This window comes from Protopterus annectens, chromosome 1.part1 (genome assembly GCF_019279795.1).
Source record: "Protopterus annectens isolate FY-2018-M chromosome 1.part1, PAN1.0, whole genome shotgun sequence".
Classification (NCBI taxonomy): Eukaryota; Metazoa; Chordata; order Ceratodontiformes; family Protopteridae; genus Protopterus; species Protopterus annectens.
This window is the reverse complement of record NC_056726.1, coordinates 27,828,598-27,846,710: the sequence shown is the minus strand read 5'-3', so window position 1 is coordinate 27,846,710 and position 18,113 is coordinate 27,828,598.

The window sequence follows — 18,113 nt, the reverse complement described above, 5'->3', positions numbered from 1 at the left end:
CATTATTTCATTAACTCCACTTTTTTGTATAACAAGGGCTTAATAGAAATTACTTCATTCAGCCCAGGGACTTGACTTGCTTGTAACATAATTTGCCATCTTAGCTCCCTCTCTTCTATGTAACTTCTATAATTACCCCCTCTGGGGTTCTTTAAAACCTTCTCTAAGATGGCAAATTCAAAACCTAAAAAACCAGAGCAGTTTGTGGAATGTTTACATAAAGCATTGTTTAGATTTTTATTAAGTATTTGGTAAGTGTGCTCATAAATCCTGTCCTTTAAATGCCTTTCTGTCTTACCGACATAAAAACTAGGGCAGGTTTTACACAGCACCAAATAAATCACACCTATAGTTTGACAATTACCTTTTTCAAACTTTATTTCTGTCCTTAGAATGTTGTTTAGTGTAATACTCTCCCTAGTGTAAATATATTGGCACTGGGAGCAACGCCGACATTTTGAAGTGCCATACTTATTATTATTTTTATTCTTAAATTCACTTTCAAACATTTTTTTCAAATTGGGTCCAACTTTATAAACAAAATGTGGTTTATTACCCACTACAGTCCATAGCTTCAAATTATTTCTCAACATAACCCAATTCTCATTCATAATTTTCTCCACCTCATATGTTTTATTTCCAAAAGGAATGACCATAGATTTTTCAAAATCCTTATTGTCTTCAGGTCCTTTATTTGTTTCTTCACCCATATTGTGTGGGTTCCCTAAAAGGGGTTTGTATTTATTTCCCCATTCGTCCCTTACAAAATTAACATAGTCATTAATGTTTTTAGTGGGGTACCCTCTTTCCTTAAATAATCTAGCTACTGTTGCCAGTTCTTCATCAATATCTTCCTCATTAGATGTCATTCTTGCTATCCTAATGAGCTGGCCTTTCAAAATACTATTTTTTTGTTTTATTGGGTGATTACTCGAATAATGTAGGTATGAGTTACTAAAATGTGGTTTTCTATAAACCTTAGATTTAAATGACCCATTTTCCTTTTGAATATTTACATCTAGATAGTTTGTACCATTCTCTTTATATTCATAGGTGAATCTTAAAAATTCTGTACTGTCATTAAAATACTTAATCATTTCTTGAATCTTAGTCTTCGGAACTTTCCACAAAATAAAGATGTCATCCAAGAATCTAACATATAATTTCATATATTGAAAAAAAAATCACTTTTAAACACAACATTATGTTCCCAGTCCAATAACACAAGGTTTGCATAAATGGGGGCACAAGACGCCCCCATAGCCACCCCTTTGTGTTGCTTGAAATATTCTCCTTCAAAAAATATGAAATTATGGTCTAAAACAATCTCCATAAATTCCATAATTAACCACATTAATGACCATGTTAATTTTGTAAGGGACAAATGGGGAAATAAATACAAACCCCTTTTAGGGAACCCACACAATATGGGTGAAGAAACAAATAAAGGACCTGAAGACAATAAGGATTTTGAAAAATCTATGGTCATTCCTTTTGGAAATAAAACATATGAGGTGGAGAAAATTATGAATGACAATTGGGTTATGTTGAGAAATAATTTGAAGCTATGGACTGTAGTGGGTAATAAACCAAATTTTGTTTATAAAGTTGGACCCAATTTGAAAAAATGTTTGAAAGTGAATTTAAGAATAAAAATAATAATAAGTATGGCACTTCAAAATGTGGGCGTTGCTCCCAGTGCCAGTATATTTACACCAGGGAGAGTATTACACTAAACAACGTTCTAAGGGCAGAAATAAAGTTTGAAAAAGGTAATTGTCAAACTATAGGTGTGATTTATTTGGCGCTGTGTAAAACCTGCCCTAGTTTTTATGTCGGTAAGACAGAAAGGCATTTAAAGGACAGGATTTATGAGCACACTTACCAAATACTTAATAAAAATCTAAACAATGCTTTATGTAAACATTCCACAAACTGCTCTGTTTTTTTAGGTTTTGAATTTGCCGTATTAGAGAAGGGTTTAAAGAACCCCAGAGGGGGTAATTATAGAAGTTACATAGAAGAGAGGGAGCTAAGATGGCAAATTATGTTACAAGCAAGTCAAGTCCCTGGGCTGAATGAAGTTATTTCTATTAAGCCCTTGTTATACAAAAAAGTGGAGTTAATGAAATAATGTTACACAAAAATATGTACACACACATTCATATAAAATGTCTAAGATATATTTATTTGTTTTTATAGTTATATTATTTCTTAGGACTTTACACTTTGAATATATTTTGAATGAATATATTTTGAATGCATATTTATGAATTTTATATGTTAATAAGATGAGTCACCAGGTTTTAATGATTTAATGATGTAATTCACTATTTAAAGGGAAATTTTGGAGGGAAAAAGTTAGATTCTGATGAAATCCCTGCTTGAGAGGGAAGAAAGCGCTCAATCATCTGTTTTTAAGGATTTTACAATAAAGGAAATACTTTGAATCCAGTTTGCAGTAACAGTGCTTTGTTTCAAGTGTTTTGTGGACTAGTAGCACTGGTTGGATTTTTTTTCCCTCATCTTTACCCCAGATTCCTTTGATGTAGCACCTACAGTCACTATGGACCATGGGTTAGCCATGTCCTCTGCGGCTGTTAGATTCCTCTCAGTGGGCAAGGGAGAGTCACTCTTGTTGTTTGTGGGAGAGGGGACAGGAGAGGCTTCCCTATATAGTCAGAATGTTGTGCCCATTCCTGGGGAACTGCTGCTGTCATTAATAACACAGTTAGCCCAGATTTTCCTGTCAGAAAGAAACAGAAAACTAAACATATATCTATGCCTCCTCAAATTTTCTTAGGCAGGAGTAGTTTACCGGATCTGGCTTAGGGTCTAATACAGGATATTGAGCCTTCTTATAAGCTGGTTTCTGGTAAAAGAAAGATATCTGTTTTTCTGAAGAGATTCAAGATTTTGGATCTGGATAGGAAGATGAAGGGACAGACACATGGTTTTCTCCTCAGATTCTGATTCAGGCTCAGAGGAGAGCTTAGTTTCTGATTCTCCCTGTGAGGTTTCTCATTCTCTGGGACTGTTTCCAGAATGTGCCAGAGTTTTGAGTGGGAGAACACTGAGGTTTCTCAGTACCTTAGTAATACTATAAGCTGTTAAAGAAGGAATTTCCAGAATATTCACCAGTTCCTCCAGTTCTATCAGCTTTTGCTACTTTTTTTCCCTGGGAAAGATACCCCATTTTTTTGGCTTGACCATGGAACAAAATATGGGTCCCATACTCGGTCCTTCTTCCAGTCACAAAAAGATTAAGTTAAGCAAACAGCCATTGCTACCACAGCAGGCTAGCAATTTACCTCAGCCATAGGTAGGTGACTCTGCTATGGAAAGAGCTTGTTCCTTAAAACACTCATCTTTTACCCGATTCCTCAGGAAGCACCTACAGCCACTATGGATCAAGGTTAGTCGCATCCTCTGCTGTTGTTAGGGTCCCCTAAGTGGGCAAAGGATAGGGAACATGGAAGGCTTCCCTGTTTAGTCAGAATATTGTAACCATCTCTGGGGAAGCTACTGTTACCATTAATAACAGTGTTGCCCCCATTTTCCTGTCAAAAAGCAACAGAAAACTAAACATGTATTTACTCCTCCACAAATTTCTTTAGACAGTAGTAGTTTACTATATCTAGCTCAGTGTTTAATTCAGGCTATTGATCTTTCTTATAAGGTGGTTTCTGATAAAAGAAAGATAGATATCTCTTTTCCTAAAGATATTCAACATTCTGAATCTGGACAGGAAGATGAAGAGACTGCCACAGGATTTTCTCCTCAGTTTTCTGATTCACACTCTGAGGAGAGCTTAGTTTCTGATTCTCCACATGGGGTTCCTCTTTCTCTGAGAATATTTCCAAAATATGCCAGTGTTTTCAGTGGGAGAACACTGAGGTTTCTCAGTCTGTCAAAAAATATGAGTCTATATCATTTCTTCAAATGGCCACATTGTCGAATGGCATTTCTTTGGAAATGCCATTCATCGACCCCCCCATTGTGATGGGAGCCCCATGCGAACCCCATGCTAAGTATATATACCAACTCTGAGATCACACTACAGTGAAGAAAGGGCAAATTTCTTGATCCTCACAGTAACACAATCTCAGTCAGAATGGTTCGATTAATGGCATTTCTGAGGAAATGCCATTCGACAATATGGCCATTCGATGAAATAATAGGGACCCAGAAAATATTATTTGCTGTTACAGAAGGAGGTTTGCATATGCTTCACCCATTCATCCAGTTCTGTCATCTCTGTAGGATGTGTGTGTGTCATGGATGGCAATTTTCCTGTTAGTCAGCCTGCTACCCTAAAAAAGTAAACAGAATTTATAAAGTGTCTCAAACTATTAGGTTTTTATACACTCTTCCTAAACCTGACTCAGTAGCTATAGCTTTAGTTAATCCTACTACTGCTAAGCATTTTGCTAATTCCAATCCTGCTTGTTCTGACAAGAATGGGAAAATTATTGATAAGTATGGAGAAAATGTATATGCTTCTGCAACTTTGATTTTCAGAATTTTGAATTGTTAGGCTCATATGTTAAAGTTTATTTTAATTGTGAAAGTATGAGGAATGGTTTGTCTGCAATTACCTCTTGTGAGGAAAAATCTGCTTTAAATAATATAGTTTCTTCCATTGTACAGGTCACTACTCTTTTTTTTCTAGGGTGTTGTGATGGTAGGAGGTACTGCTAGCTATGCCAGGAGTAGTAGGGCAGTGGATGTGTAACATATGCCAGCACAGCTAGCTGGAATTTTGCAAAGAATCATATGTACTTTGTACAAATGCTTGTGTTGGAAAATATATTTGTAAAGCTGCGTGTGTTAAAATGTATCAACAGTGTGCCCTGTTGGAAAGAAAAGAAATGGGCATTCATTATTGTAGCGGAATTAAATCTGTATATATTTTAACAGAATGTACTAGAAGGAAAGAGGTTAATTTGAAAAATAGTTGAAATTAGATTACTTTATGAGTTGAGCCATAAAGATGTTATTTCACAGTTTTGAATGGAGCCAGAGACTCAGTGTCTGTGCTAGTTTGTAGCTCTTGTAGGAAGAGTGGAATGTTTTTATTGTTTTATGGCTTCCAGATGCTTTAATAAAACTTAGCTAAAGGTCTATATGTGTATTGTAGCACATAGGTGTTAAACCCTGTAGTTTCTAGTGAGGGGGGATAGTGTAGGGAACAGAGTCAGATGACCAGATGTATGATGTCATTCTGTAAGCCAGAAGTAATATTTAGGTATTAGTAAAAGGTTGTTCTCTGTATTCTGTATTCTGTCACGGATCTGATAACAAGGACCACTCACCCACTTTACCTTGCCTTGTGCTACTGAGTATCCAGTGATAGTAATTATCGAAACCAGTTAGGAAAATATAATGAGAATAGTTAAGTATTGTTTTCCTGTAACTGTGTGAAGATTTCCAGCTGTGTTATTTTTAATATTTCCTGTGCTAAAATGCTGTTTTCCCTAAATAGATATTTAGTATTTTCATGTTCTTTTATTATTTATTATTAAACATATTTAAACTTCTCATTGTGACTGGTCCTTTTAGAAAAATATTTAAGTTTTGAAAGTATCTGCATATATTTATTTGGTGATATCTCTGACTACTCCTGAAAGCCTTAGTGCTGGTCAAACTACCATTTGTATTATTATTGATTTCACTCAGTATAATTGGGTACCTGGTTGCAGTGATAACTACCTTATAGTTTGGGCAGAAGGGGGCATAGCTAGTAAACCTATGCTAGCCTTTATCCAGGTGTGTGTGTGTGTGTGTGTGTGTGTGTGTGTGTGTGTGTGTGTGTGTGTGTGTGTGTGTAAATCAAATCTCAAAGTATGTGTGTGTCAGCTACTTGGAGCAGGGACACAAAGCACTGGTTTTACAGAGAGAGAGTAGTGGAGGACTTGGCTTGGGCACTCATCTGAGGATCTAACCTACAGCTGTGCCAGTGGGGAGTCCTACTGGGGACCTTGTGGGAGACAGATAGAGAAACACAGACCCCAGGCTGAGCGTGTTCCCTATGTGCTGTTAAGGGAAATTGTGCTTGATGCAGAGAGGTCTGCATCTGGAAATACTGAGTATATCCATTTGTATTCCAAGCGAATGTCCCTCTCCAGTGTCAGTAGTGAGGATTCAGGCTCCTGGATTATTGGCCCAGAGTGGGGGATGTCACATATTTGTGTCAGCGGTGGGATATTGAACTTCTGTAGTAAGCAATTGTCACTAAAGGTGTGTATTCTCTCAGCAGTGACAAGGTAAACATTCAGAGTTTCATTTCACAATAGTTCTATTTATTTTTTGTTAGTTTAGTTTAGTCAGAGAAAGCAGGCAAAGATGCCAGCAGAGGATTATGGCAAGCTGACAAAGAACCAGTTGGCCAAGATATGTGAAGCCAAAGGACTGGTGTATGCCAACCTGACTAAAGAGGAAATTAATAAAAATGTACTCATACCTACTCCATATATTCCACCTGGAAACAATATCCCCATTCTTGAAGATTTTGTCTCTTGTTTCTCAGCTAATATTAGTAATAAAACAATTATCCCAGGGAACGTTAACATTAACTGGTCTTTTATTCACTCAACCACCACCTTCCAGAATATAAACCTATGCAGTTTCTCTCAATTAATTAACTCTCCTATTAGACCTAATAAAGATAACTCTTCATGCAATATCCTGGACTGGATATTAGTTTCCCATCCCAACCATATCTCTGACAGTGGCACCTTGCCTGATTCCCTTAGCGATCACTTTCCTGCCTTTGTACATTGCTGTCCTTCATCCCTACACTTACAACATAACTATATCTTAACCTGTACCCTCACAAACTTCAACCCTCAATCCTTCTCTGACTGCTTAAAACAGATGAACTGGAACCCTCGGAAAACTATTCCCCCTTGACAACACTGTTACTTACTTCAGGACTTCATTCATTAATATACTTAACAACTTTGCTCCTCCTAGAACCAAAAGAGTGAAATCCAAAACCACCCCCTGGCTTTCCAAAGAAATAATAAACCTCATGCATATCCATGAAAAATCATGGAAACTCTACCAAAAATAAAAAAAATACCCAACTCCCTTACCAAATATAAACAACTTTGTAATACAGTTAAAAAACATATTACTTCTGACCACAAATCCTACTACTCCAAGCTTCAAAATAATCACAAATTCAACCCCCAATAAATTTTGGAGTAGCATCTTGGCCATCCTTAGTCCCAGCAGAAAAAATAACCTTTGCCTTGACCCTAACACTCCAGATCATACCATAGCCACCAAATTTAACTCCTTCACAGACACAATAGCCAAGCTCACCACAGCTTTCCCTAAGAACTCATTAGCTCTTTTCACATTTCTCATCTACAGCTCCTCTCCTGCTATGAATACCACCCCTCCACTCCCTTCTCCCTTAAACACATCCCTGTCAACACTATAAAAAACTCCTCTAAAAATTAAAACCATGCTCTATTGCCCCCAACAACTTTCCATCCAAATTCCTCAAGTTAGCTGCTGATGGCATAGCACTCCCCATCTGTATTCTAATTAATTGTTCCATCCAAGAATCCTATGTATGTCTCCTCTGGAAAAAAACCTTCATTATTCCCTTACACAAAGGAGACAACAACACTGACATCTCCAATTTCCGCCCCATAGTTATTGTCTCCCCATCTGAAAAATTCTTGAAAAATGTATTCACCTACGACTTCCACCTTACCTTTTAGACAATCACCTCTTGACCCCAACACAACATGATTTCAGACCCAGACAAAGTACCACCACAGCCCTTCTATCCTTCCTTGATAATATTGACTGTGCTCGTGACTCAAGCAATATTGTATCTATCCTTTTCTTAGACCTATCTAAGGCCTTTGATACCATTTCCCATACCCTACTTTTGTCCAAGCTCTCTCACCTTAAACTTTCCCCCCTTCCATCAATTGGTTCTCCAGTTACCTCTCAAATAGACAACAGGCTGTCAAGTGGAATAATTGTACCTCTTCCTACCTTGACACTCCAATAGGCATCCCCAAGGTTCTATGCTGGGCCCTTTACTATTTAATATCTTCATTAAGGACTTTCAACATTGTATCCCAAATGCTAAACTTGTTCAATATGTAGACAACTCTACCATCATCTGCTCTGGTGAATCTCTCCCCAGACTCATGCAAGTAACTCAGGATGCCTGTAACAGCACTGAGGCATGGATGCTAAACAATTACCTAGCTCTCAATGCATCTAAAACCAAAATCATGATCTTTACCCCATTTAAAACACCAAAAAAGAAAAAAAAAACTCCTTCTCTATAGTAAGCCAAAATATGACTCCCATTGAAATAATCCCCCATACTAAGCTTCTAGGTGTTCATATTGTTGAACAACTAAAGTTTGACACTCACCTTCAAACTAACATCAAGAAAACTCACCAGAAACCTGGAATGCTTTATCATCACAATCGCTGTCCCACTTCTTCACCTAAGCTTACCCTGTCTACCACTTACCTCCTCCCCTCTCTCATGAATGGGGCACCCATCCTTACCAATCTTCAAGCCACCCTTAAAGCTAAACTGGCATCCTGCTACAATAAAGTCTCCAAGTTTGTGACCAGCTCCAAATCCTCCTCTCACCACTGTGATTCCTCACACTCCTTGAACTGGCTGGAGCACCCCAACTATCTCTCTTACATTCAACTCTGTACTGCCCATAAACTCATATTCAATCAATCTCAATGCCCTTCCTTCTCCTCCACCCTTACTATGCATCTTCCTGACTGATCTCTCAGGTCTAATAACCAGAACCTTCTTGAAGTATATAAACCGTTATGTACTCCTGGCCAACTTCTACCCTTCCCTACCACGAAAATGGAACTCACTTCCTCCCCATATACAAACTACCCAGAACCTCTCCACTTTTAAGAATTTACTCCATTCCTATCTCTCTTCTACTCGGGAGTGCTCCTGCTCCCACCCCTCCTAACCTCCACCTTCTTCTCCCACTTCCTTCAACCTTCTCTCTCAGAACTCTACCCAACACTAGCCATCCTGTTTTCCTCCTTCATATTTTTTTATAATTACCTACTCCCTTTTACACTTTAAATGGTATAGGCATTTGCTTCCCACATAAAACAGAATGCTTTTTATCTCATGATGGTTCAAAATCTGCAGTTACGGCATACTACAAAATCCTGTCACTACTTCTATCACTCTATCAATAAAATTATATTAAAATAAAAAAATTTGTAATAACTTCTGTTGATTTTTTGCTGTTGCAATACCCTGTATAAATCTTTGATTTTGTTTTGTATGTATGTACATGGAACTTTTCTCCCCAGGCCTCCATTGAAAAAGGACTCATCTCGGCCCAATGGATTTTCCCGGTTAACAAACTGCAAATAAATAAAATAAAATAAATAAATTTCATCCTTAGTCACAGCTCAGACCAGCAATCAGGAGGACAACCAGTTTGGTGATGGAGATTTGCAGCCCTCCGAAACAGGCCAGTTCACCTTTTCCTCAGAGGACTTAAAATCCATCTGGAGTTAAAAAGATTTGAACTGGAGGCCAAACATTTGGAATTAATATGTAAACAGTATCATGTTGACCAAGGGCTCTGGGTATGGTTCTTGAGCCCCCTTCCTCCATGGTAAAGCTGTAACTGCTCTTTCTACATTGTCTGATATTGATTGTTTAAACTATGAAAAAGTAAAGAAACATTTACTTGAATGCTTTAAATTAACACCTGAAGCTTACAAAAGAAAAGTTTTGTGAGCATAGACTCAAGGCAGATGAAAGTATGTGTGATTATATTGCTGAGTTAAGCATTTATTTTCTTAGGTGGGTGAGTGGGTGTCAGGTAACAACTTTTGAAGGTTGGCAGACCTTTTGGTGAGGGAACAAGCCCTTAGCACTTTGCCTGAGAACATGAGAATCTGGTTGGCAGACTGAGAATGTAACTCTGCAGATGAGCTAGGGGAAGAGAGGGGATCTCTACTTAGCAAGCAGGGCATTACTGCACAGGAAGGGGATACTCAGTGCTGCACATGGATTTAAAGAAACCCATGGTGGGCAGCCTAAACCACTCCAATAGAGTCCACCCAGTAACAGGGGAAGCCACTAGTTCAGGTACACAGGGAGGATCAAGGGTTAAATATTTTAAATGTAATCAGTGGGGCCATGTATTATATAGATGTCCACAGAGGCAAGGTGGGGAACCAAAGGTGGGGTAGCCGCAGACCTCCCAACCGTCCCGAATTACTCGGTTTTTACCGAGTTTTGGGGTCAAAATGAAGGGGTGCCACGATTCCCGAGTGGCACCCCTTCATTTCCGATTTTTTTGCTTTCTTTTTTTTATGTTTTGAATTTTCGCGCTGTCGGAGCTGACGTCATCACGTGCGCAATGACGTCAGCTCCGTCAACACTACCAGCCAGTCGGAATTGAGCTCAAGGAGCTCGCGTCATTATTTCCGGCTGGCTATGAGCAGGCGGGAAATGAAAATTAAACCGTAGCAGCACTAATGCTGCCGAGAATGGGCTCAGGGCTGCCTTTACATTACTTTTTTAAACAACTACTGCAATGCTGCGAATGGGCTGGCGACTGGAGTTATTTTATTTTTTAGGTAAGGAAACAAAGTGTTTTGTGTGTGTGACTGACTGACTGTGTGTGTGTGTGTGTGTCGGTAAACAGTCTCATGGGGAGTGAGTCCTGGATTAAATTCAGTGTCACCAGATAGAAGAATCGTTAGTTATTTTTTTATTAGGAAGAGAATGTATTATTTGTCATCTGTTTAGTAGTCTTACTGTTACACAGTGATTTTTTTTTATCGATAGCAGGACATATGGAAGGAACCTTTGCCACTGACTTGATACTTCAAGTTACGTCATTGTGACAGAATATGGCATAGGTCTCAACATCTTAAAAGGCCAGTTTGGAACACAGATGCTAGTAATGTGTGACAGAAAAACGGTCGAAATGTGGAACATCCTGTTTTCGTATTGTGAGAAAATCGTACCACTTCCATAATTGGACATGGTCAAAGTTGGCTTTCTATCAGAAGCACTAAGTCAAAGTTTACATCAGCTAAGAGTGAATAATGCACATTTGCAAAATTCAGTAAAAAATACACGCTTGCGATTTTCAAATTCAAAACGTTTTTTTTTAATCTGCAAAACTACCATAACCACACTATAAGTTACTAAATATGAAACGGTACAGCACTTCTATACAGAATCAAGCTAAAATCAACTTCTTCTTAATACAACTTTCTACAACATTTATATGGCTCTAATAAATTTTCTAAACAGTCATTTCTCACTACAGCAGATTCCACGTTTGCATGTTGCTTGCACTAAGTGCATGAACAAACGGTAGGGAGATATGTTCCTGTCATATTTAGATGCACACTTGTATGCTGCTGTAGCTTTCTTGGGAGCATGTATGATGCGTATTGGCTGCTTAACATCATAGCAGTTCAGTTCCTCTCATCTTAATTACTAAGTATTTGTTTTGAGAGACTGATACAGTTCAGTCTTTTCCATAGCATGCTAAAAGCTCTTTCGACCTCTGCATTTGAATGTGTCAAAGTAAAGTCATAATCAACTGCTTGAATAGTAGCAGTTTCCCATCACAAAAAGGTCCTTCAGAAGTCTTGTGCCTAGTACTTGAACACAAAGGGTAGAGTGTGTGTGGCTGCCAGTGTCAAGAGGGCTAGTTCTTAAGAAAAGACACAGAGGAGATCCTCACAGCAGGGGGAGGCAAGGCTGTGTGCAGAGGATCAGACTGTCGTTCTCCAGTGAGCCCGATGATTTCTGGACTATCTATTTACAAGGTAAGGCTTCAAAGCTCAGTTCCTTTAGACATTTATAAACCTAAGCAGAAGCGATGATTTCTTGTGCAGTATTGATTATATTCACGCTGTTACTAGAGTTGGTAATGTGTTATTAAGGAGCTGCCTGCCAAGTAAAGAAAGCCCTCTTGCACTCACGATGATGCCTGCAGAGCAGGTTGGTTCTTCATTGCGATCCCTTTTGGATGGGGTGCAGCATGAGATAGCACAGCATGTACTTTTTCCAATACAAAAAAAAAGGGGGGGTGCTGGAGGTGCCAGCCGGCCCAGCCCCATTGTTAGAATTGGTACTGGCGAGCAGAAGCCGCAGGAACAGTATTCTTGGGCAATGAGCATATTCTAGCAAGAATTCCTTAATTGCATAGTTCAATTACCAGAAATGATCAATAAGAAAATCTTTGTAATATTGTGTGCTTGTTATATATGTAGTCCTACTGCCACTTAAAGGTAACACAAGGTACTGGGTACCTTAAAAAATGTCATTCAGTTTCCTCAGCTACAGTACCCTATGTATTCTTGGAAAGGGAAGGCAGGCAGCAATATATTCTGCATATGTGTGTGTCTGGGGTTTGTATTTCAAAACAGTGCCCCTTGCTCTGAACTGAATTTAATTCCTCAATAACTGAAGTTAGGCAGATGGGCATGTGTTCCCCCATATCTCCTAAATGAACCCCAGGAGACTGAACAGCTAGTTTTCTTCCAAGCCTTACCTCCAAGGAGAATAACCTTATAAATATTATATATTTTTTATGTGGGTAGGTAGTTGGGGCTTTATTTATATGTAGGTATTCCAGCTACTGCTGACCAAAGGAAGCCATGGTGACTATATGAATGTTGACATTTAAATATAAAGGGAGTTGTCTTTCAGCAGGACTTCTGAGCCATGGGAACACAAAAGTTCTTTTAAACAGGTAGTTGGGGGGGTTGATGTTACAGGCAGCAGGATAACGTTAATGTAGTTCACAGTAATTTCTAAACAGAAAGTACTGGTGTTTCATCAAAGTGTGTGGATGTGTTGTTTGGGGCATTACCTATAAATCTGAAAGTACAAGAACCCATAGGCATTTAGATCATTATAGTCACTTGATGTGTTGGTTTTGTACATAGACCCCAAAGAACTAAGCAGAGTCTTGGTAGGTCATGCAGAAATTACATTTTTTGCACAAGTACAAATGAGGGACTTTTATTATCACACACAACTCTATAATTCTGCAGTTGGACCCAGTTACTTAAACGACGGACTTATTTTTGAGAGAGCTTTGTACATGCACAACTAGTTAGTTCCATGACAACAAAGGACACTTAAGTTTGCTTGTAGTGAAGCAGAAGAGTTAACTTAAATGTTTCATTCAGACATCCAGTGCTGACACACAAACACGTACATGTACACACACACACATACATGTACACACACACACACACACACACACACACACACACACACACACACACACACACACACACACACACACACACACACAAAAACACACACAGAAGTCCCAACTGCAAATGCTATTGAATGCTGTCAAGTGCTCACTAATTTTTGCATTTCTGTCTGGCCCCATGAATACCAAGAAAGCGAGAGCAAGAATAAATAAAATCCTTACAAGCCCACACTAAAACCCCCTAACTAACTAAGGTCTCTCCCTAACTATCGCAAGACACTTCTAACCTAACTAACCCCCTTAACCTCGCCCCCCTAACCCTAACTCCTAACACTCTCCCTACCCCCCCCTAACTCCCTAACCTAAACCTAACTCCCTTAACCCGCCCTATCTCCTACTCTAACCTAACACCCTAACCTATAACTAACCCAACCTCACCCACCCCTATCCTCCACCCTATCTCACTTACTCCAACCTTTGCCGGCCTACCCCCCCAGCCGTCACACTACTTACCCCACACTGACCTTTTCCCAATGCTTTCGGCATTATCCCGGCGCTGGTGTTTTGTCATCCGTCGTGTCGGTCTTCTGCATTCTCGCGATGTCGATGTCTTGCCATGATTCACTCGCCACGGTCTTCTTTCGTTTCGTCTTCTTCTGCTGTCGGCGCTGTCGGGTAAGAACGAATAAATACATATGCGTAGGTGTCTGATAATGACATTTGTAAATTGGTATACTTTGAAAGGCTTGCACACTTACACTGAGTGGTAAACCAGCTTTTAGATTGTAAAGATGGATATTTAACAATGTGTATATTTTGGTGTAAGTGTATCAGTTTCCTAAACAAATGGGAATTCATTGGACATGTGTTGCCAAATACCATAGAAAATGTCTTCTCAAATTGATTTATTTTTTCTGCCTTGAAAGGTATGTTCAGTGCTTTCCATATTTTTTTTAACCAACAACTATTTTCTTAAACAGTGGCTGGGTTTTCACTTATTGTTAGGTAGCGATTTAGGGTCTGTGTCCGTTAAGTATCTGTATTTAAAGCACCTCTGTCCATGTGTGTAAAAACAAGCCGGTAGCTCCGTTTTAAGTATTTGAGTGGAAGCAGCTCCAGTTTACGTTAGAAATCTTTGTAGCAGCTCTGTTTTAATGTGTGTGTGTGTGAGAAATGCATGTCTGTTTTACATTTATCTTAGTAGCAGTTTAAGCAAAAGTGTGTGTGAGAAATCTCTGCAAGTCTGTTTTACATTTTATATAAATTGTTGGTGTGTGTGTGGTTTAGATTAGAAATCTTGCAGCTCCGTTTAAATGCGTGTTGGAGAAATCTCTGCAAGTCAGATTTATCTGTGTAAGCAGCTCCGGCTTATATTAGAAAATAGAAATATTTGTAGCAGCTCCATTTTGCAGAAATGTGTGTGTAAATTGTAAGCATCTCCAGTTTGTTAGAAATCTTCGTAGCAGCTCTGTTTTAATGTGTGGCTTACATTAGAAATCTTTGTAGCAGCTCCATTTACATTTTACAGAAATCAGTGCAGGTCCATTTTACATTTTAGCAAGCTGTACAGTTACTCTGACTGTAGCACATAGGCACCAGGGCTCAAGAATTACTAGTGAAATGCATGGTTACTCCGACTGTAGCTCATAGGGACCAGGGCTCAAGACTTGCTAGTGAAATGCATGGTGGTAACACAACATTTTATTCTAACAACTTTACAAAATTATACAAGCAATGTTTAAAATGTGCCCCTGGTTTTTGACCTTTTGCCCCCCCCCCCAAAGAAAAGAAATTGAAAATAAGAGTGAGAAGCTGTGTAAGATGCCTATGGCTTATACTACTGTCATTCTATGTATAGTGTGGATGTGGAAGTAGACTTTTATGATGGAATTGTTCTGAATTGGGCAACTTTGTTATTATTTGTTCATGCATTTTATTTCACTGCCTACAGTACAGCCTACTGGAAAAATGTTAAAATAATTTAAAATGCGCTATAAAAAGTGTGTTGTATTGTACAAGGAATATAATTGAATAAAGTCAGGAAGGTGTATCAAAGAAAAGAGCACATGTATGTTTCTTGTTTTGTGTGCAAGAGCCCAAAGGTGATTTTTATCCATGACTGACCAAATGCATTTTCTTTGGATGTGGTGTGGGTTTCAATGAATGAGTTTCAAGGGCAGGGAAGTTTTAATGCCAAGTCTGTTTTCATTGTGAGACAGTATTGCTTTGTTTATTAGATGTTTATTAGTGTTTGGGCATTGTTGTGCTGTAAAATGTAAAAATAATATCCAAATACTCATTGTAGAAGTAAAGCAGTATGCAAACATTAGTGTTTATGATAAATGGGGCAAAATAGCCAGGTGATGGGACATTGGAATGGCTGCAGGGGGACTCTGGGTCATATTTTGGTCATCTGTTCTTCAGTTTACGTTTGAAAGTTGGTATCCCACAATTCCATTGGAGTGGGTGGGGTTATGTAATTATGTATGCAAATTATATGTTAATCAGCGTACAGATTTGTACCTATTTTTCATGGGCCTTGTCCAGATTTTTGATGTTTCCAGGTTGAGAGGTATGGGTAGCCGGCATGTGGGAATAACAGTATGCCAGTGTTAAGCTGTCTGGAGACAACAGGGGTACCAAACTATCAAAAGAGGTTACATCCTGTCTTACTGGATGGAAAACAGGCCACTGCTAAGAAAGACACAACCTCTGTTGTAACCATTGTGAAGCCTGCAGTGGTTAAAGAGGAGCAGTACTTGCTTGGGCAGTCCACTGCAGTCAGAGCTTTTGGAAGGAACCCATTCCAAATGCCTTTGGCCAGGGTTCACCTTAACTGGGAGGATGGAAAAAGAAGCAAGCAAGTAGGTGTGTTTGAGGATATCCCTGCAAATGTCCTGATAGGAAATGATTTTGATATTGCAATAACTTGTGTGCATGCAGTTACATGCAGTCAGGCTTGGAGTCAGGCATGCTGGTCTAGTAGACTGGGGCAGACCCAGACAGACACCACACCTGAATCCAGGGCTGGTGAAGTGTCTGTTTCCCGGAGGGAGCTACCCTTTAGCAGTGAGCCTGAAGGTGAGCCACAGCTGCTGGTAGGTACTGATGTTCCCTTTGACAGAGTGCCTGCAAGGGCAGAGGTGAGTGGTAGTACCTAGACTGATAGGCACTGCTGTCAGAGGATACCAGACTTCCTGTGGAAGGGGAGCTGAGAAGAGTCAGAAAAGAGCTGAGACAGGCTCCGCTTTCAGACTGTACACTAAGAGGCTTGAGGGAGGTAGCTAGGGACATGCCTGATTCTCAAGGAAAAGGGGACTCTATATACTGGAACAAAAGGTTACTGTACAGAGAGTGGACCACTAAGGGAAGGCTAAGCAGTTGGTAATGCCTAGAGCCTGCCATCTGGCACTTCTAGCCATAGTCCATGACATTCCTTTTGCAGGTCATATGGGCATAAAGCATACCAAGAGACATATTATGCAGAACTTTTATTGGCCCAAAATTGCAAGGGATGTTACAGGTACTGCCAAAAAGTATGCAAGGCAGGAGAGAAGGTCAAAGCTCCTTTGGTGCTTTTGCCTTTGATTGAGGAGCCATTTCAGAGGGTAGCTATGGATATTGTGGGGTCTCTGAGTACCCCAAGTTCCACAGGAAAGAAGTATATCCTAGTGGTAGTTGATTATGTTGCCAGATACCTTGAGGCAGTGACTCTCTCCTCCATCAAGGCAGAGAAGGTGGCAAATGCTTTGTTAGAAATTTTCAGTAGAGTAGGCTTCCCAAGAGAAATACTGACTGACAGAGGTGCCGATTTCAAGTCAGACCTGCTGGCTTGTCTGTGGAAGCACTGAAAGATCACCACCTACCACCCCCAGATTAATGGTACCCCAGAAATCCACAGTTTTTTTCACCCTTTGAGTTGCTGTATGGACATAGGTTGAGGGGGCCTTCAGATTTGATTTGTGATGAGTGGAAGGGTGAGTGTGGATTCCCACAAGGAGTCTGTTGTGTCATTTGTCATAAACCTCAGGACAAGGCTTAGGGACCTCATGAGCTTGGCCTATGACAACCTGGCAGGAGCCCAACAGCTGGAAAAAGGTCTGATATGACAGGAATGCTCAAGCCAGAGAGTATGCTGTGGGACAGCAGGTGATGGTTCTCATTCCTGTCAAACACAGTAAGCTGCAGCAACTTGAGAGGGACCCTTCAAATTGGTAAGGAAGGTCAATGATGTTAACTATATGGTAGCACTGCTAGACAGGAGGCAGGGGCACAAATGTTACCATGTCAACATGATGAAACCTTACCATGACAGGGAGGCCCTGGTGTTATCTGCAGTAGGAGGCAGGAAGAGTCTGAGGGGGATCTATGGCTACAGAGACCAAGCCAACAAAATGCAAAGTTACTATGGTGGAGCCTAGGGTTGCAGGCATATGATATGACAGTGCATCACTGTAGTGGGGGTCAAGAATGCCAAGGCAGATGAAATCTCAAGACAGGGTATGAGATAATATATTCCCAGATAGGATAATTCCTCTCAAGCAATGTTTCTGAAGTGGACCTTGAAAAACTAGCTTGAGTCTTCAAAGGAGAGAGAGATTTGATGATAGGAGGGACCATCAGCTATGCCAAGAGAGGTAAGGCAGTCGATGTGTAACATATGCAAGCATAGCTAGTGAGAATTATGTAATGAATCAAATTTCATTTGTATATCAAACTGATTTGTACAGGTGCTTGTGTTGAAAAATGTGGTTTTAAAGCTGCTTGTGTTAAAATGTATCAACAGTGTGCACTGCTGGAAAGAAAAGAAATGTACATGCATTATTGTAACTGAATTAAATGTATATTTTTCAACAGAGAGTACTAGACTGGAAG